Here is a 21,837-nt window from a genome sequence, read left to right as displayed (position 1 = left end):
ACAAAGTCTATAAGGTGAACAAAGCAAATTTATTAACATTTGAATACTCACTTTTAAATGTAGGTAAGCACTGCTGATGTAACTTGGATGAAAAATCTCTTTATGTGTTTTATATGTTGAAATTCTATTATTTCTTTGAAGTAGGTGTACACTTACTAATTTCAAGAGTGTAATATTATATTACTAATTATTGTAAAAGTTGTTAATTTTACATACAAAAACAAAAAGAATGTTCAAACAGTTAAATAGGTAAATTGACTCATTGTACGAACATTAAGAGAATGTATTAACTAGACAACTTTAGGAAGAAGTTTATATCCTTTTCTAGCCAACAAGTGCTTATAAAAATTAAAACAATAACACAAGGCTGAATAATAAAGTTCGACTTTATTCATAATTAGAATCTTTGTGGAATCATTTGGTGTATTAGCATTCCTAACATTGAACAAAATAACCTTAAAGAAATTATTTAATTTTGAGTGATTTAACCCCCATTTGGGTTATTTCTTTGAAGACAAAGACTGCTTAAGAGTTTTGGTGAATGAATTAAAAGCAGAACGCCAACTTTTTCATCTCAAAATTATGTAAGGAGGAAAATCTTCATAATCATGTACAGCACCATCTATGAAAAATTACCATTGATCCAGATGTAATAAAAAATATACACTATGAGGAACATAAGGCAGTACTAGAGAAAAATGAAGTATCTAAAAACCTTCTCCCTCCTTTTCTGCCATCAGTTTAAAGTCAGTGGCTATTCAGTGCAGCAAACATGAAGGCAAGTAACCCCAGGAGCAATCTAGCAACTGGCAAAGCTCAGAAACTATTCCTCTAAATCTTAATGGTAAATTTGTACAATTTAGCTAATAAAAGGTTAAATAATAAAGGTTTGATAATAATTATTATTATTTAGATTTATCGTGGTTATCCCAGAAGTATGTTCTCTGATTAGGATAATTTGGCTTTAGGTGAATTTTGCTTTATTTTTTCATCCAGACATTTGTAATTCAGTCAGAATGTGTATTTGCCACATCTATAATTTACTTTAATATTTCTAATCCTGTCAAAGCTCATTAGCAGAAACTGCTGTTGACTGCAGCAGCAAGAGATTGGGCCAAAACTGCCTTATTAAAACACTCCCATCTGGATGTGAGTCTTTCAGCTTTCCTCAAGGAGGCCTTCAATTGGCAAAAGCAGAGATTTGCTATGATCAGGAAAGTTTTCTTGTCTCGAACATTCTTCTCTTCCAAATCTTCAAGTACCTGACATATTGTTTCTAATTTGGAATGGTATTTTCTTACTAGACACCAAGAGGATTCAAGTCCCTATTTTCTGCTAAAAAATGCCTACTGATGTTCACAATGGCAAGAAAGCTTAGAGGACATTGTATCCAAATCCTCACTTTGCAGATGAAGAAACAGGCTTGAGGAGGTGAAAGAACTTGTCCAAGGTCCGGCAGCTAACTAGGGAAGAACTGTCATGGGATCCAGCCTCCCAAAATGCAACCCTGCACTCGGTCCAGAGAAGCAAGTTGTCACCTTTCAATCTACCTTTTTTCTCTTTCTTAGTGCCATGCTCCTGACCAGAGTTAAGAAACATCTTCCTACAGTAAACCCCTGTTTAGAACAGTGTGCCGTTTTTTTTGTTTTTTGTTTTTAATGATGTTGCTTTAAATAGACTACTTTCTCTAAATAAATCATATTCCTTTGGAATAATCCTCCAAAAAAAAAAAAAGAAACATCTTCCTTTTTCTTCTCCAATCAGTCATATTTCAGCTTTCAAGCACTGATGGGACAGAGCCTCTTTGATCTCTTTCTAAGTATTTCCTGAGTATTTCAACCTGCTGCCTCGTGGGTTTAATGAGGATCACAGATGATCCATTGATGTTTCTGGCTCAATGAGCCATTCATTATTATAGTGATTATTACGAAATGCATTTTGGCAAGCGCTCCTTCCCCTTAATTTTGAAACCCATGTGTATATGACAGGAAATCTAGTCCATGTGTTTTTGACTCATTTGCACCCAGGTCATTAGAATGTGGTTGGTCAGAGCTAACTGGACTCTAAGTAGTGCTCTGGGCCTTTTCATAACACGTTGATGATCTTAGCTTCTGTAAGACGTCATCAGCCAGATTGTATGCAGCTAGCGTTCCAACTCCAGCCCTTCGAAGTTGACTCTGACATACTCCCAGGCACTTTTTCTTAATTAACTCCATATTTGTGTTATTTTCTTTGGATGACTGTGTGAGACTGAGACAAGATTGAGCACACTATCCTCCTTCTAGAAACATGTAGAAATAGTAATATAAATAATAATACCGAACGTTTATTGAGTATTTACTATGTACCAGGTACAGTTTTAGGCATGCTACCTGTATTCAGTTCTCACAAAAACCCAGTGACATGGGTAGGATTATTTCCATTTTAAAGACTGGAAAAATAGTAGTCCCAGGTCACAGCTAATAGGCACTGAAGCCACAGATCGGATCCAGTCAGTCTAGCTCCAGAGCCAGAGCTTTTGAAAACTGTGTAGCCATTGTGTGAAACTGACTCTGTGTCCATGAGAAACTGTATTTCCTTACACTGGATTTGAGATGCTTCAGTGAATAGGCCTGCCAACATTAGCTTTCTTAGATGGCTATCTCAATGACTCAGATATGTTAAAATTTGCAGTCACAATGGCTACTGTAAATGCCCATATGGATTCCTTTGGCCAAAAAAAGAGCAACTGAAGTTGGACCCATCTGCTTGGGTGGATATCTTGCTGTGCCACTTGATCGCAGAGGATATCTCAAGACTATACACAATTCAAGGTGAGAAAGGCTGCTCTTGTCTGGAGACTTGACGATATGCTATTGTCAGAGCCACATGACCCAGGCAGAACCAGTACTGTGCACCTAGGAACTACTATGGGCACATTGAATTGAACGTTGAAAACCAGAGATGTCATTGGAAGACAACAGGATAAACAAGGTTGTACCTTTACAGGAAATTGGGGAGGAGGGCCAGCTTACCTCAAGCTAGGACAAGGTCCTATCCTCATAGCTCTGCCCATACTCATTTGCACCTTAAATTGCTTGTGGAAATCTGGGACAGGGAGACAGTTATATTTGTCATGCATTAGTTCAGCCACATCTGTGGCCTTTCTCTGAATATCAGTCAAATCAAAACATGTTTGGGGAAGAGAGGCCAGAGAAGCCACTATCTTTGAACCACAGAGGACCAGTTATGGGTTCTTGAGGCTGTGGTAGGATCCTGTTCCTGATTCTTTGGTTTACTCTTTGCTCACATTTTAGCTACACAACCGTAGGCCCCAAAGACATAGTCAACCTCATAATTAAAAGTGATAAAGAAATATTTTATTTGGTGTCCTGATCAAAGGCTTAGGATCTATGTACCCTTCTTGGGTAATCTCAGCAGGTCATCTGCCATCTCTATTCTTCCACCCAAGTCTGAGCCCGTAGCCCACATGTCTTTGCTGTGTTTAGGAACTGCCCATCCATTTGCCTACTGCACATCTCTATTTGGAGGTCCCATAGGATCACAAACTCAGTGTCTAAAATTGAACTTATCCCCGTTCTTCCCAGCTCCCACAACAGGCTCCTTCCCTTGTATTTCTATCTCATAAATGACTCTAAGGTTCCTTTCCTTCCTCACCTCCTTTACATTCAATCTATCCAGTTTTGTCACCTACCTGTTTACACTGTGTTAAATCAGCACACCTGCTCTAACTGCCCTTCTCCTTCCATAACTGTCCACTTCAACCCCTTCCATCAGGCTGCAAATATCTCACTGGCATTGCCATCACCTCGCTCTGCCTCCAATCCATTCTCTACACTCCGTGCACATATGATTGTCTCTTCACTGGCTCTCTGTTGCCCTTGGGGATAAAATCTTAACTCTTACTGATCTGTCTTTTTCTCTAGACTGTGAGTTCTTTGAGAGAAGGGATGTAGTCCAATTCATCATTAAATATTCATTGAATCATATTGGTTGAGTGAATGAAAGTGCCTATACTGGTTCTATTCAACGGCAAAGCAAGTCTCCTTTTTCTTATAAAGGTTGAGGGAGGGGGTCGAGGGGGAGGGCAGTCAGGGATGATGATCTCTGTCTCTCTTGACCCAAGTGTTTCAAAGAGGAAAGAAGGAGAGTAACACTCAGCTTCCTATGTTCTAGTTATGTGCCGCTAGATATTTTAAAGGGATAAGCTCACTGTATCCCAGCAGACACCCTGTGAATATTACTGTCTTCATTTTTGAGATGATAAACTAAGGTCCAGTACAGAATATGCCCAAGCTCACAAGTTTAGTAATTAACCAAGCTTAGTGATTGACCAAGCCATCATTCAAACCTTAATCTGACTAACTCCAAGGCTGGGCCTTCCTATGTCCATCAACCATATAAAATTCATTCTAAAACTAAGTCCGATAATCTTGTACATGAACCACATCTGATCCAGGCATCCTGCCCACCCTCCCTCGAATGTCCTTTGCCAATACACTCACTCAGTCCTCTATTCCACCCACCACAGCCCCCCAACCACAGTCCACAGGCTCCAGCAGAGCTCAGAGTTTGCCAGTCTGACTTAGAGATAAGGAGTATCTTATGGAACTTTCCTGATCCAATAATATCCCCTTTGTTTTCCTGGATCAGATAGGGAGTTTTAATTGAAATTAAAATCTTATCTGTAACTGCTTAGTTAGAAGACATAATTTCCTCTTTCACAGGTTCTGATTCTTGGGAAGAATTTAGAGAAGCTAAGTAAAAATAAGCAGGGTGCAAAGAGGGAAGTGGATTTCCTGGCATCAGAGTTTGAAGATTTCAGAACTCTGGATTCAGGTGCTGAGACGAATGGGGCAACTTGAGCATTGTGAGATGGAACACAATTCCTTGAGGAGCACAGGTCTGTGAGTGAGGGAAAGAATGACGGTGGGGTCATGTGCTCAGGGAAAACCAGTGTAAGATGGGAGCTATTGTCTAACGCAACGCATTTTAAAATTTGACCACATTGCTAAGCACTTACTGTGTAACCAGCACTGAATGCACAAGTAAATAAGACACAGTTCCTGCTGGTGAGCTGACAGTCCAGTTAAGGAGACAGACATGAAAACAAAAAAGTAACAGTTTGTTATGATAATTATGCTAAGTACCTGCATGGCACAGGAGAGAAAGCAGTGGGGTTGTTTTTGAAGTATAGTTGATTTATAGTATCATGTTAGTTTCAGGTATACCGCACAGCAATTCAGTTATACACACACATGTATATACATTCCTTTTCAGATTCTTTTCTCTTATAGGTTATTACAAAATATTAAGTATAGCTACCTGTGTTATACAGTAGGTCCTTGTTGGTAATGAATTTGTTTTGAGAATCCTAGGGAATTTAGAGTTTAGGATTCCCAGAAGAGGTGACATCTAAGTGGAGTTTTGAAGGACAAATAGAAGTTCATCAGACTGATAGGTAGATAAAAGTGCTTTAGGCAGAGGGAAAAACACATGCAAAGTCATAGAAGCCAAAACGAACAAACAAACAAACAAACAAACCCATGAGGTGTGTAGGGTCTGGTGAGGGCTGCTTAAAGACCATGTGAGTGTGCATATAGGGTGTGTGTACATCTGTGAAGAATCAGCATCTTCTTCCATCTTCTAATGACAGAGAGGTGTGTAGGGTTAATTACCAGCAATGCCCTCCCTTTTGCATTCTTGGTATATTTCCTAAAGAATGAGTCAAGTCTAACTAACTGTGTATGTATGAATATATATCGAGGAAAGAATAACACAGGAGGGAGAGGGCCTTGTAAATGTCACAGCACTGTTCATTTTTACATGATATATGAAATAATATAAATTCACTGCTCTCATAAATTTAGAGAGAAATCCAGTTTTAGGGCCTGTTTACAAGGGCTGTTTTACTTTGTGAAAAAAGCATTCTCATATGCTCTGGGGGCTTTTTGATAATTGCATTATTAGGTTTTTATGGAATGGATTTGGTGGTCTAAGTCCTTGGTGGGTTGGGATATGCAAGAGAACTTCGAAACCAACTTGTGTGATTTGCCTGGGATGTCAGTCAGCACTGTCTGTGGTAGCCCCTGGAGAAAGTTGGCATTGTCCTGCTGCATATTTCATTTCTAACAAGCTAGTTCTCCTGCATGAGGCTTTCTACGAGCCCCAAGATAACATGGAGATGCCAATGGATTCTGCTCAATTTTGCCAGCTTTTCCTGAGCTTAAAAGGATGCCAAACTCAACATCGGCTGCTGCTTTTAGGAGGTGAGCTCTTTGTGTGATGATAAATTCCCTGAGTTGGAGTTCAGAAGACTGAAATCTTTTCCCAGTTTTGCAAATATGAGCTAGTGAGTTGGACACACAGAATTTTGCCTGTTAGTGTCCTGTTAGAACATATCTGTGTTTGTAGCAGAAATTGAGAACTGCCACCTATTCTCCCCTCTTTCCTTGGAATTATCACTTTGAAGACTGTACTCCCAGTTCCCTTCAGTTCAGAGCAGCCAGTGAGATATAAGCAAAAGTTGTCAGGTGGGGCTTTAAGAGTTGATAAAACCACCATTTCCCACATTTCTCCATTCTTCGTATTTCCTGCTTGGAATCATAACCTGATGGTTGGCGCTCCAGCAGCCATCTTGGATGATGAAGCAAGCTTGATGATGGAAACCATGCACTAAAGACAGAGGAGAAGAAAGAAAGAGGCTGCATCCCTGATGACATTGAAAGCCTGCATTCCAGCCATGGACTGCCTACTTCTGCACTTCATATTATACAAAAGAAAAGTTTAACTCCCTAAATCTTGTTTAAGGCTCTGTTATTTGGGTTTTCTATATATGCAGTTGAAAACAATTCCTAATGGGAAACAGTTTAGTATTCTCTTCTACCACATATGTTTCCTTCAAACAGCAGGGAACACAGCTGCCAGCAATTCCAGAGAAAATAGGCAATAATTGTTCAGAGCTTGGGTTCAGGAATCAGACTGCCTCAGGCAGCATCCTGGCTCTACTGCTTACAAGGTCATGACCTTGAGCAAATTCCTTAACTATCTTGTGCCTCAGTTTCCTCTTTTTTATAATAAGGACAAAAACAGTACTTACCTTTATAGGGTGATTGTGAAGATCAAGCTAAAAGAGATAACCCATGTAGAGTGTTTTGAGTATGTCCAGCATCTAACAATCACTCAGCACATATTAGTTATTATTATTGTTTCTTTAAGTGTTTGTTTTATTTTAGCTCTTTGAACCTAGAAGACACCAGCAGAGAACTCCCAGGGAAGGGCTGGGCTTGTTCCAGCTTGGGTGAAGGTCCATGTGGCCAGCAAGATGGGACGCTAGGATTGGCCTAGCCTTGGTCACACACCCACCTTGGTGGCAGTATTGGCGGGAGAGGGGGTCAATCGAGTACGGTATCAGAAAGGGGCAAGGAGCTGAGTGCTGGTAAACAAACACCAAAGCTTCCATATGCCCCTAATTGGCCTCTTGAGGATATTGAGAGAATACCTGTTTGCCAAAATCCTTGAAATTTTTTTGTGTCAGTGATATACGGAGTTGCTATCATCAGTATTCTCATCAGTCTGCAAAGGCTTTTTTCTTTCCTATCAGACTTACACCAAATTTAGATCTCACCTTTCTTTCAGTGCTGGGGCAGCTCCTGAAAGGCCCTGAAAAGCTAAAACCCTGACTCCCCCCCACTCCCCTCCCACCACTACACTGGTGATAAAAACAACATGTGATGCAGAGACAAGACAGCAACATCCATTGCCGAGCCAGTCACTTGCAGGGGGAAAAAAGCATCTACTGCCAGCAAAGGGTCTATAGAAGGAACACAAAACAATCCTGAAATCAAACAGATGCCTGATGTAAGATATTATGCTGTAACATTTCCCAGCTCTGTGTGTGTGTGTATGTGTGTGTATGTTAATCATGTCTTCCTATTTTCTGTATTCTGATGATTTGACATCTTGGGGCCTTGCTGGCCCTGGAGGGATTGCCATTCCAGGGTTAGCTAATTCCTAGAGATAGCACCCACTTTCCCAGGGGTGTGCCTTTCAAATGCAAACCAATCATTGCAAAGTCCACCCTCTCCCCCAAACACCTTCTCTACTGGATTCTCACACTCTGGGCCACTATTTACCCTCCCTGAACACTCCAAGGCCAGATACCAGACAACCAGGGACAGCCCCTATGCCCCAGAACTCGCTGAATTTATTCAAACTAGCCTAAGCCTGCTTACCCTTCCCACAAAAACCACAATAAAGGCTCTTGCCCACGTTTTCCCCTCACTCCTTCTGCCTCCTCACCAACCCTGGTGCTTCCCCGGGTGGCCCTGTGTGGTGTCTCATGCCTCCTGTTTCTAGGAATATGTGAGTATAAGAAACTTCTTCCTTCATGACCGTCATTTTCATGATGTCATGTCTTACCATACCTGATTAAAATAAATTCTGAGTACCCTTTAAAAAATGTGTGTGTGTGTGTGTGTGTGTGTAAGCACACACAAGTCTGCAATGTTTAAGAAATAGGGACACAGACTGACATTTTTTTATCTCTATTTTCTCACAGACTTGCATAACAGACACCAGACTTTCCTGATGCTCATGGCCCTGTTTTCTAAGTGTTTATCAGCCCTTACTCCAGGGCCTGGACGTTACTTCTCCAAGAACTATCTCTCTAATAAATCATGACATTGGCCTCTCATTTTATCAGATTAACTCTCCTGGGAATATATGTTGTATCCAAAGGAGATAATATTGAAAGTGTTCAGTAAGTCAATTTTGTTGTTATATCTTAACAACTGAAAAGTTTCTCATAGTCTATGGCTCTTTCTGGTGATTTTAGCATCTTGAAAGAGAACTCTACCAGGCGTGTCTGAAAGTGCAAGCTGAGGGTTATGATCAGTGGTTAATGATGAGGAGGTTGGCAGAGGGATGGAACTTCTTCTGGGGAAAAATGAAGCTAACCTTTCATCAAATCCAAAAGACTCTGGCACTGGTTTTGTTTCAAGTACATGACTGAAGGAGAAATGTTTGAAATGAGACAACGTTTACCCTTTAAAGAAAAAAAATAATGATACAATTTATATAAGTGCTCCTGTCTCCAAGCTCTTTTCTCAGTCCTCACAGACCCACCAGGTTTTTGACGCCACAAATGTCCCCATCACTGTTACCAGAAATTCTGGGAGAATAGGGTTGGCTCTAGTAAGGCTCTCCTGAGATGAAATTGTCTCCCAGGTTTCTGGGAGGCCTGACTCCATGAGCATATCATCCATATGGTTCTATGGTGAAGGTTTTCACATGATGGTTGGAGGCAAAGGTCAAAGTTCAACATAGCTGAAGTGCTGAAAGAACAAGGAAGCTGTCATTTCCTTCTGCCATAGCCACAGCTTAGAGCTCTAGATCTAACTAGATTCCCGCTGAATCAGAAACATCTGGACTTTAACCAGCCTTCCAGGTGATTCTCAGGCACATTGAAGTTTGAGAACCACTGCACTGAGCCATGCTTTTCCTCCTTGTTTTTCTCTTGCCAAGCACAGGGTTTGAAGCTAGATGAACTGGAACACCACTTTCTGATTAGGTGACCATGGTCAAGTGGATGTCTTTGAGTTTCTATGTATTTATTAGGACAGTGGGAATAATAAATATATTTCAGGGGTGTCACTGGGATTAAGTGAGTTCACGTATGTAGGACACTTAGTACTGCCCCTGGTAAAGAGAAAACATTCAATAAACACTTGCTATGACTATTACCACTACTATTACCATTTTCTGCCTGTCTCTTTGCCACAGCAATGACAAACACAGCCAGCAGAAGGAGGGAGAGCAAGAGTATTTTCCAGCTCTGCGAACTTGGGCAAGTTATGCAAACTCTGGGCCTCAGGTTCCTTCTCCACTAAAGAGATACCAGCACTTGTCTCATTGGATTGTTGTGAGGGTTTAATGAGTTAGTATAAGTAAAGCATCTTAGGACAGTACCTGGCATGCAGTAAGTGCTCCATTAAACATTAGCAGCGATGAGGATGGTACACGAACCCATTTGTCTACTTAGTTTTGCAGCTCTGACATGACTGTCAGGAAAGTGGCGGAAATAAGTGAGATTCTTGGATAAACAACATGCTCCGCACGAGGACTTCCCTGTCCCACTGAGCAGAGTGACCCATTCCTTCCTCTTTGCCGAGGCATGCATCCTGTTACTTCTCGCACTGCCTTCTCCCCTCATGTCTAGTGTTTACGTCCCTGGTGCAAACTGGTGTTCAATAAATGTCTGTTAATAAAAGCCTGTTTGATCTCCAATTGTATTGTATCCTTGTCACCTATGGGAGAAGAATAATGACCTCCCAAAGAGGTCTACCTCCCCATCCCTGGAGCCCATGAAGATGTTAGGTTACATGTTGTGGGGAAAGTAGGAGTTAGGCTTGCAGATGGAATTATGGCTGCTAATCATCTGAATTTATAATAGGGAGATTATGGTATTTCCATAGAATACAAAAATATAGGTAAGAGAATAGATCTTCAAAGTTCTCATTATAAGGAAAAAATTGTAACAATGTGAAATGATGGATGTTAACTAAATGTTACTGTGATGATCATTTCACTATATATATATCTATATATATCTATATCTCAAATCATTATGTTGTACAACTTAAACTAATACAATATTCTCAGGGAATTATATCTTAATGAAATGTCAAATATATCTCAGTGAAACTGGGAAAAATAAAATTTTAAAAATTGCCAAGAAAAAGAATTTAAACATAAAATAGGGAAATTAACCTGGGTTATCTGGGTGGGCCCAAGGTAATCACAAGGGTAAATGTGGAAGAGGGAATCAGAAGACAGAACCAGAGAGATGCTCGGTGAGAAGGACTTGCCTTACCGTTGCTGGCTTTGAAGATGGAGGAAGGGTCCACAAGCCAAGGAATGCGTGTCTAGAAACTGGAAAAGGCAAGAACACAGATTTTCCCCTAGAACCTCAGAAAGAATGCAACCCTGCTGACACCTTGCTTTTAGCCCAGTGAGACCCATTTTGGAATTCTGACCTCTGGGACTATAAGATATTGAATTCGTGTTGTTTTAAGCCACTAAGTTTGTGGTAATTTGTTACAGCTGCAGTAGGAAACTACTCCATCATCCTTGGCTCTGTTATTACAACTAGTTTAGAACTGGCTCTTTTAAAAATTTAGCCTAACCACTTGTACTCCCCCTTCTTATTAGCAATAGCTCCTCTAACCATGGTGCTGGGGCACTGAGAAAAATTTTCTACTGTAGAGTCATCATCTGAGAAAACCCATAGACATAAGTTTAAAAGTCTTCAACTCAAGGTCTAGGGCATGTCCAGCTTCTCAGGATATGGTACTGGAGTGCTCACCAGTGAGGTCAGGGCCCTACTTGTGTATCCTTTGAACTCAGCCTTTGGTTGCTCACCAGGGAAGGTGTGAAAGAGCAGCCGACGGGCAGAGGGTTAATCCAGCAGGCCTCTGCACTGGGGGTACCTCCTCCCCCAGCATCTGTCTGCATTCTGTTGGGCAGGAACCGTTCAAAGGGGATCCGGTCTCTCCTTTATGCCAGCTCAAGGGAGAGCCAAATGTGGCTCTGTCAGCATGTGGGAGATCAAAGGGCTACCAAACCCCAGCCCCTGCTGAGCTTCAGAGAACAGAGCCACATGGAATACCTTGCTCCCTCTGGAAGGGTTCTGCTGACCATCTCCTGACGCACACTCTTTCACCCTGGCCCCTCAGAATTTGAGAGAGACCTTGACCACTTCCATAGTTTGAGGTTCATTTTAAAAAAAAGACATATCCAAACATGTTTATAAAAATCGTAGTGTATAGTAAATGTTGACATTTAATATATTAGCACTTTTAACACATGAAAAAACAATGCAATGTAATGATGTTATTCATAAGAAATTCAGAATTTATTAAAATATTAACTCATAATATATTAGAGGCACCATAGACAGCTAGTGGGGTATACATGAAATGGATGTAATGAATAACTCCTTTGAATCTTCCCAGTCATCTTGGTGACTCTGTGAATTCCATGCTTTGGAGATAAAGTTGAGTGTACATTTGAAGCCTCAGCCGAGTAGGCCTACCGCCCAATACCCTCTCTGCATCTGCCTTGCCATCTACCTATCCTCACTGCCTGAAATGGTATCAAACATTCCTGTCTCCACTGGGAGTGACGGCAAGTAATTTAGCAAAGACCTTGTTTTTTGGCCGTGCCATGCGGCATCTTAGTTCCCCGACCAGGGATCAAACCTCTGCCCCCTGCACTGGAAGTGCAGAGTCTTAACCAGTGAACTGCCAGGGAAGTCCAGCAACAACCTTTTATGATGAGCTATCAGGGGCTATGAGAAGCATACCACCCCCAGGAAAAAGGGATCTAGTCCTGAGATGGTTATACAGCCTACATGGATGCAGATTCCAAACATATATTCTCTCCAACTGGTCATTAATTTCAGGAAACAGCTTGTACTAGCAACCTAGGCTTGGAAAAACATAACTCTCAGGCAGAATTTATGAAGTTTTTAAGGGTAGTTTTCGATCCTGCAGAGAAGCTAATTGCCAGAGAACTCTCCTGTACCAGGGAAGAAGAACGTTCGTCCCGTCTTTTATGTCCCACTATTTTAGGAAAATCTAAGCTCAAGGAGGTGGGTGGCATCTCTTAGCTCTAATGACCCAAGTGAAACCAAGAATCTATAACAGAGCTGTGGTCTCTAGTTAAGGCTAACGCAAATGCATAGAAGTCATCTGTGCTTCCCTGAATTGACTAACATGAAATTGAGAAGTCTCTCCTCTGTCCCCAACCACCATGCAGTTGGCTGTGGCTCAATATTTTTATTAGCATGGGTAAACAAGTAGTAATACCAGAAAATGATCTATCTCAGCGTTGACTACACTATCCATTCTAAAATGTTTATGATTTTCTTTTCTACTTGCATAAACTGTAGAAAATCACTTTCACTATGCAGAATTATTGCTGCACAAGAGAACTGAACAGCTACTTTTTTATTGTTAATAGAGAGGAAGTTATGCATACATGAAACCCAAATTCCAAGTCTAATGAACCTATAGCAATGGTCTGAAATGAATTTCCTCCCTTCCTTCCTCCCTTCCTCCCTCCCTTCCTTCCTTCCTTCTTTCCTTCCTTCCTTCTTCCTCCCTTCCTCCCTCCCTTCCTCCCTCTCTTTCTTCCTCCTCCCTTTCTTTCCTTCCTTTTTCCTTCATTAGTGGTAAGTCTCAGGTCATGCTTATAGTCTAAGCCTCCTTAAGTCATTCATGGTAACCAGATCATAAAGTGGGAAATATGGACGTGTAGGCAGGAGTGCTTTAGAATCACCAGGAGAGCTTTAAAAATACTGATTCCTGGTTTCCACCTCCAGAGATTCTTACATAATCGTAAGAATTTGTCGAGGGAGTGGCTTGGGTACTAGGACTATAAAAGCTCCATAAGTGGTCCCAACATAAAGCCAAAATTGAGAACTACCGATTTAAGTGAAATCAATGCTAAATTAGTCAAACCATTGATTTGTTTCCCCGTTGGCAAAATTGAATAAATAAAATGATAGTGTTGGGGGGTTTGAATAGACATGGCCTAAAAGTGATGATATTTGACTATCCATGGATTAGTTTATTATAGCAGGATTTTGCAAATTCAGAATGAGGCAGAAGGGCAGAAGAAGGCTCTTTGGTTTGAAATAATACAGTTTCAGTCATATTTTTTTTTCATGTTCTGTCCTTCAATCTGCCAGTCTGCTTCAGACTTGCTAAAGTGATAGTGTAGGCAGAATTTCATTGTAGGCTGATGAAGTTTCTGGGCCGTGAGGTCTGGTTGTGCAGCACAAATTCAATAAGAACCCTCACACGACCACTGGCCGACTCTAGCCCACTGCAAAGAGTGTGAAGTCAATTCCTTGGAGTACTGCCAACAAATATTTTTGGCACAGTTCCTGGATCATCAACAGAATTCTGTCCTTGACATCTGGAACACCCATCTGCGAGGCAAGCAAATAGTTTTGAAATGAAGTTAGGTCTCTTGACCAATTAAAGACGTGTGTTTGACAGCAACCCTGTGCAATTCATTAGCTGTCTGGCTAGTTTCCAGCAGGTATGAATTCCTAGTGATCCTGGGTTACTGATTGTTGGGTGATCAGTTTGGAAGCTGGAAGGTAACGTGGTGTGCGTTCCAGTTGGGGATGGTTTCATTAGGATGAGAGAGTAGGTGACCAACCACCTGTGAGCAATTACTAGCAGTGCCTGTGCAGGAAGCAGAACCCAGGCCTGATTCTCTACCCTTTGTTCCAATCTGAATGTGGCACACCTCTCCCATTTTAGAGCTATACTCTTGTGCTATCAGTTACTACAGTACCATAGAGTTTTACCTGTAACTGGGAGGCTTCTGGTCATTGCAAATGCAATGTGCTTTCCATTACAGCAGGGTTTCTCAACCTCAGTGCTATTGACATTTTGCATTGCATATTTTTTTTTTTTTCAGGAGTTGTCCTGTGTATTATAGGATGTTTAGCAGCACCCTGGCCTCTTCCCACCAGATGCCGGGAGCATTCCTCTGCTCGTGACAACAAAAGTTGTCTCCAGATGTTGTCAAATGATCCCCAGGAGGTGGGGACTGGACAGTAAAATTGTCTCGATTGAGAACCAGTGAGAGGTTCCCCAGATTTCATAATATAAGAAAAATAAGATTTCCTACACAAAGGCAAAATGATGAGTATATGTCCTAAATGTCATTCAGTACAAATGAACCGTCCTTGTCTTTAGCTGTCATACACAACAGGTTTGATTTTTTTAGTCATCTTTGTATGCTCGCTGGTGCTCAGCACAATGCTCTATTCACATAGTAGGTCCTCAATAATATTCATTTTTTAAAGTTGTAGTTGATTTACAGTGTTTCACACATACAGCCAAGTGATTCAGTTACGTATAAATATGTATGTATATATTATATATATATTAGATTCTTTTCCATCATAGGTTATTATAAGATACTGAATATAGTTCCCTGTGCTATATAGTAGGTCCCTGTTGTTTATCTATTTTATATATCGTAGTGTACATTTGTTAATCCCCAATTCCCAATTTATCCTCCCCCTTTTCCCTTTGGTAACCATAAGTTTGTTTTCTATGTCTGTGAATCTATTTCTGTTTTGTAAATAAGTTCATTTGTATCATTTTTTTAGATTCCACACATAAGTGATATCATATGATATTTGTCTTTCTTTATCTGACTTACTTCACTTAGTGTGATAATCTCTAGGTCCAACCATGTTGCTGCAAATTGCATTATTTCATTCTTTTTTTATAGAATAATGTTCATTGAATGAGTAAAACATCTAGTCTTTCCCCACTTCTGTCTGCGTGGTCTGGGTGGGTCTCCTGGGAATTGACTTGTGGCCTGGCCCAGGTCAATCAGACCTTCTCATTTCTCTGGACATAACAGGTCCTGAAGCCAGTTTTATCAAAGTGAATCACAGGACTCATTGGAAGGTTGGGACAAACACACTTAGCTCAACTTTTTTTTTTCTCATGATGGTTTTGAACCTGGAAGGATGTAGTCCCCTAGAAATTCTGGAAGCCATCTTGATGTTATAAGCGAGACTCACTCAAGAGAGATGGAGCAGAGCTGAGGGATAAAAAGGAAGAAGTCAAATCCTGAAGCTATTATTTGTGACTAGATCCAGTGGTATTTCTAGCCACATCCACAGCTACATGACTTTTCAATTGCTTGAGCCAGTATGTTCCCTCTGGTTTATTTATTTCCATTTTTATTATTCTTTGCTTAGGCCAGTTTGAGTTGGGCCTTCAATCATTTGAGATCAGAAGAGTCCTCCTTTAGACACTGCTGTATGCAAGAGCTGGCCTGTTGTGTGTGTAACATGACCTGATAACACACAATGCAAATGCTGACTCAGGACTGCATAATCTTGGTATTGATGAGATCTTAGAAGTAATGGTCTGGCCATCACCTGATGCAAGGGTCTCTCTACCACATTCCTTGTCAGAAGAACACTGGGCTATTGCTTGAATATGTAGGGACGTTCAGAACTTGCCCATCTGCCCATTTCTTTGTTAAGTCAGCTCAGGCTGTTGGAGAATTCCTATTTATATTAAGTCAAACCTGCTTCTAAGAAGTTTCCATCCTAGAATCAAGGTCTGTAGCTAAATAGAAAAAAAAATTTTTTTTTTCTTACAATGAAGACTAATGCTGTGTCTTGTCTTTGTCAATTCTTCTCCATCTTGGCCATTCTCAAGTGCTCCCAGCCTCTTCTGAAAGGTCATGTTCCAAATCTCTGTAACTGTAAAGAGGAGAGACTTTGGAATGAAACAGACCTGAGGCTGTAACTCATCTTCATAGCTTTTTAGCTGTGACTTTAGAAACTTTACCTATAGTTCTCTAGTATTTGTGTTTTTGTCTGTCACATGGGGACCACTAGCTCTCTTATGGGGTTGTGGTGAACATTTCATGGGATGATGCTTATTAAATGTTTTTTAGTTCTTAATTCAGTACCTGACACATCTGTGTGCTGTGGTCCATAAATTATCATTATCTTTCTCATCTTATTGCTATTCTTGGGCCGCAACTTTAGGATATTCACTTAAAATATGGTCTCCAAAATTCAACACAGCATGCCAGATGGGATCTGACCATCCTAATATTTTGACATCTCTGCTTGGTTTATTTAAGGCTTCTCATTTGCTTTAGTCATCCAAACTGGCATGGGTGGTCCTAACAGTCACATTGTCAGGGTCATAGAGAGTGCAGATGACTTGCAGTCACTTTTCTTGCCATGCTGTTGATAGAAATCCACATCATCAGAACTGTGATCTTTGCCCAGAGACCATCAACACTGAGGTCCAGCCTCTCAGCTCCTGGCTGCCCCAAATCAAGGTTGCATCTAAGTGCAGGTCAAGAGGGCTGTTTTCCTTTCCATAGCATAGCTTGCTGGCCTGAGGGAAGAGGATGCTGATGTTTCCATTGGCAGATTGTAGCTCCCAAAGAGTGAAGCAAACCCGATTGTATGATAGGGGGACATCCAGGAAAATAAGCATAGGACAGTGCTCTGTGGCCACATGGGGACTGTCAGGGCTTAACACAAGTTCTTTAATATCCAGCCAACGTTCGTAATATGTGAAAGAAGTTTTTTTTTTTTAATTTTTATTGGAAATACATTTCTTTTTTTTTTTTTAATTTATTTTTGGCTGCGTTGGGTCTTCGTTGCTGTGCGTGGGCTTTCTTTTTAGTTGCGGTGAGCAGGGGCTACTCTTCGTTGCCATGCGCGGGCCTCTCATTGTAGTGGCCTCTCTCGTCTTGGAGCACCGGCTCTAGGTGCGTGGGCTCTAGAGTGCAGGCTCAGTAGTTGTGGCGCACGGGCCTAGCTGCTCCGCAGCATGTGGGATCTTCCCAGACCAGGGCTCGAACCTGTGTCCCCTGCATTAGCAGGCGGATTCCCAACCACTGCGCCACCAGGGAAGCCCTGTGAAAGAAGTTTTTTAAAGTCTGTTGATTGGTTGCACTTTGTTCTATGAGAAGAACTTTTCCTTACTTTTCCAAGATAGCACATATATCCCTTCCACAGTCAACAACAATAACAAAATTTAGCACCTACCATATGCTAGACATTGTTAGAATAGTAATAGTAGAAGAAGAAATAATAAGAGCTACCACTTCTTGGGCAATTACCACTGTAGTTCATATTATTCTCCCCATTTTACAGATCAGGCAATGAGGCTTAGAGAAGGTAAGTCACTTGCCCAGGGTCATGTAGCTTAAGAAGCAGAATCAGGATTCCAATTTGGGTCATCTGACCCCAGAGTGCTGCAGTTAACTGCACACCCCCTCATCGCTCTGCCATGGTAGTCATGTGACGTGATGGAGGCATTAGCTAATGCCATGGTTGTAATCATTTTGCAATATACAAGTGTATCAAATTAACATGCTGTATACCTTAAATTTACACAACGTTAAGTCAATTATATCTCAATAAAGCTGGGGGAAAAAGGTTACCTGGACAAAGGACCCTCAACAGCGATTCCTCCTTCCAGACTCAGCCCAAGACTAAGGTCTGTCTCTTATGTCCTCGGTTCTGGGAATTCCTCAAAATTCTGTTTTCTAACCCAAACTCCCTAACTATACATTGCTCACTCCCCATTGAGGGCTTTCTCTTTGGGTTCCAGCCTTGCTCTCTGCCCATTCCCACTGGTTTCATTATTAGTACCTTCCCTTGCTATTTGCTCCTGCCCCATGGAGGATAGGAATATCAGTTCCCTTTTATTCTGCCGGACTTTCTTTCCTTGACTATACCTTGACTGCCGCCTACAAACACGCAGGGATAGTCCAAGGCCAGCCGCATCTCCTGCACCTCCAGGCAGGAAAAGCCCGAATCTAGGGGTGAAGTCACCAAGCGCATAATCACTGATCTCCACAGGCTTTCCGTCATGATGCAGCATTGTCAGGTTTTATTATTTTTACATCCTGAGAAGGGAAGCTAGTAGGGTTAGAAAGGGAGAGAGATACGTGTGAGGGTTACAGGAAAGAAAAGAGAGGGAGGGAAGGAAGACGGGAAGTTGAAAAAAAGGAGAAAAGGGGAAGAGAGAAGTTGAGACTGGTTTAAGTGACCTCAGTGGCATGTTGCAACAGTTTGGTTGTATTTGTGAATAATTAGCAATTTGTTCTGGTAGCAACAAGAGAACAGGTCTGCAGGTGCTGCTTGGTTATTTGCTGCAGAGGGAATATTGAAATATCAGTTACTGTGAGCAGAAGAGAAACAGCATGTGAAGAGAAAGTCCCAGCTTGTGACAAAGCATGGGTTTTTCCAGCTCTCCAGCTTAAATTTCTCTGCAGGGGAAGTCCAGTCCCCCTGAAAACTTGTAATAATAATAAAGTGATTGGAAGATGTATTTGAATTTCCCGTCAATTAAAACATTCGTTAGTCCAAAGTACTAAGAGTTGAGGCTAAGGGAGCTATATTTTCTTGCTGAGTGCTTTTGGTGGTGGTGGTATTAAACTATATTGTATTCTTCTTCAATTGCAGTTGACCGAATCAAGGGTTTCTTGAGTACTGCAGTGTCCCTGACATGGTTGAGGCAGGTTGGAGGATACAGAAGGAGAAGGTATGATTTATGCCAAGAGGGGCTCAGCATCCACAAGGGAAATTTGGAAAACAAGACCAGATTCCCTCCCCCTTAAACAATAGGGAAAAAAAATCCCCAAAACACAATGTAGTATTTTTTTTTTACATCTTTATTGGAGTATAATTGCTTTACAATGGCGTGTTAGTTTCTGCTTTATAACAAAGTGAATCAGTTATACATATACATATATCCCCATATCTCTTCCCTCTTGCGTCTCCCTCCCTCCCACCCTCCCTATACCACCCCTCTAGGTGGTCACAAAGCACCGAGCTGATCTCCCTGTGCTATGCGGCTGCTTCTCACTAGCTATCTGTTTTACATTTGGTAGCGTATATATGTCCATGCCACTCTCTCACTTTGTCCCAGCTTACCCTTCCCACTCCCCGTATCCTCAAGTCCATTCTCTAGTAGGTCTGAGTCTTTATTCCCATCTTGCCCCTAGGTTCTTCATGATCTTTTTTTTTTTTCTTCTTAGATTCCATATATATGTGTTAGCATACGGTATTTGTTTTTCTCTTTCTGACTTACTTCACCCTGTATGACAGACTCTAGGTCCATCCACCTCACTACAAATAACTCAATTTCGTTTCTTTTTATGGCTGAGTAATATTCCATTGTGTATATGTGCCACATCTTCTTTATCCATTCATCTGTCGATGGACACTTAGGTTGCTTCCATGTCCTGGCTATTGTAAATAGAGCTGCAATGAACATTGTGGTACATGACTCTTTTTGAATTACGGTTTTCTCAGGGTATATGCCCAGTAGTGGGACTGCTGGGTCGTATGGTAGTTCTATTTTTAGTTTTTTAAGAAACCTCCATACTGTTCTCCATAGTGGCTGTATCAATTTACATTCCCACCAACAGTGCAAGAGGGTTCCCTTTTCTCCACACCCTCTCCAGCATTTACACAATGTAGTATTAAATGAGGTAGTACTCACTCCTTTTGTAGTTCCAAGCACAAACTTCATTCATTTCCTCAGGGGTGTGTTCTCTGGCCTTTAAAGGTAGATCAAGCCACTTGCTTTCATAGTACCTCATAGATTTCCTTTATAGCACTGATCATAGTTTGTAATTATATATATTTATATATTGCATTATAGATATATATTATAATTACATGTTTGTTTATGGGGTTTTCAAAAACTTCATTTCTCTCTGGCTCACCGACTATAAACTCCATAGCAAGACTGGGGCTGTTCTGCTCAACCATTGAATTCCCCAGCATCTGACACAAATGCCAGGTCCTCAATAAACATTTTGGAATGAAAGACAAATGAACATGTTAAGAGTTTGGAAAAAGGAAAGAGCACATGTACTGGGCTGTTGAGGAAGATTCTATGGCTAAAATTGAATTCGCCCAGACCTCTTTTATGAAGGAGTATGAAAAAAATTACTTTCAGATCTTAATACTAAGAAAGACTGATTTCCTCTGAAAAAGTGTTCTGTTCTTATGTTTATGAATTCTGTGAATTTCATACATTAAGATATTTTTCTCTTTGCTTTGGCCTCTATGAAGCTTAGAACCAGTTTTGTGAACTATTTCGCGCAACTGCACATTATATATGTATATATTTTTAAATATATATGTTTACCTACTTTTCTTTTTTTAAAATTAATTAATTAATTAATTTATTTTTGGCTGTGTTGGGTCTTCATCTCTGTGCGAGGGCTTTCTCTAGTTGCGGCGAGCGGGGGCCACCCTTCATTGCAGTGCGCGGGCCTCTCACTGTCGTGGCCTCTCTTGTTGCGGAGCACAGGCTCCAGACGCGCAGGGTCAGTAGTTGTGGCTCACGGGCCTAGTTGCTCCGCGGCATGTGGGATCTTCCCAGACCAGGGCTTGAACCCGTGTCGCCTGCATCGGCAGGTAGATTCTCAACCACTGCGCCACCAGGGAAGCCCTGTACATTATATTTTAATGTACTAACCTTGCCTTCAAATATTTTACTACGCTTAATTTTCTCTTACTAATTTTCTACATTTCTTTATATTTTAATAATGTAAATTACACCCCTTTTAAAATGAGATTTGGTATGAATTCATGCTTGAATGGTGATTATTGATGCCCAAATTAATGTATGGCAAGCTTTATACAGTATCGATGCTTTAAAATGGGTTTTGGCATTTTTAACTAATCTTTTGTTAAAGATCCCCTCCAGGAATTATTTAATAGAGATACCTAGGGTGGTGTGGGCTATATCTGACTGTTGAAGTTAAGATTTCAGCTAGGAGCAGAACTTTATATAAGATGACACACCCTCTACAACCTTGCTCTGAATCCTGAGACAGTATCATAAGGAATATTTAAAATCTGCAAATTTAATTAATTTTGGCCAAGAGAATTTGACTTTGAGTACCTTCTGCCCCCTTCCTGCTTTGATCTCATGCCACCAACTCATCTGCTGCCGATGGATCTGTCATGTATCATGTTTGATCCAGTTGGGGGAGGCATATTGATATTATGTTTCAGTTACAATGAAATAAAATTGTTGCTATATTCCCTCAGGGGATAATTTTAAAGGAATTAATGTCCAACTATTCTTTGTCACCTCCCTTTGGGTTCAGCAATTGAAAACAATAATTTAAAAGCTTATGTTCATCCCAACGAAATAACCACAATCTGCTCCTGCTATATGGCTCTATAATTGAGTTAGTTTGAAGAAATACAATAAAGTACATTCTATAGTA

General features: G+C 40.9%; 1 long non-coding RNA gene across 1 annotated transcript in view; it reads left to right on the top strand.

Annotated features, from left to right (window-relative positions):
• LOC309628103 overlaps window positions 1-21,837 on the top strand; it is a 42,742-nt gene extending 20,905 nt beyond the window's left edge. The window contains exon 2 of the long non-coding RNA XR_014244164.1: window positions 1-21,837. This exon is cut by the window's left edge and continues 7,492 nt beyond it. This is a non-coding gene — a long non-coding RNA (uncharacterized lncRNA).

This window comes from Balaenoptera borealis (genome assembly GCF_965194805.1).
Source record: "Balaenoptera borealis genome assembly, chromosome: 4".
NCBI classification, from domain to species: domain Eukaryota; kingdom Metazoa; phylum Chordata; class Mammalia; order Artiodactyla; family Balaenopteridae; genus Balaenoptera; species Balaenoptera borealis.
Note: the sequence above shows the minus strand (reverse complement) of the source record. Positions and strands in the feature narration are given on the sequence as shown.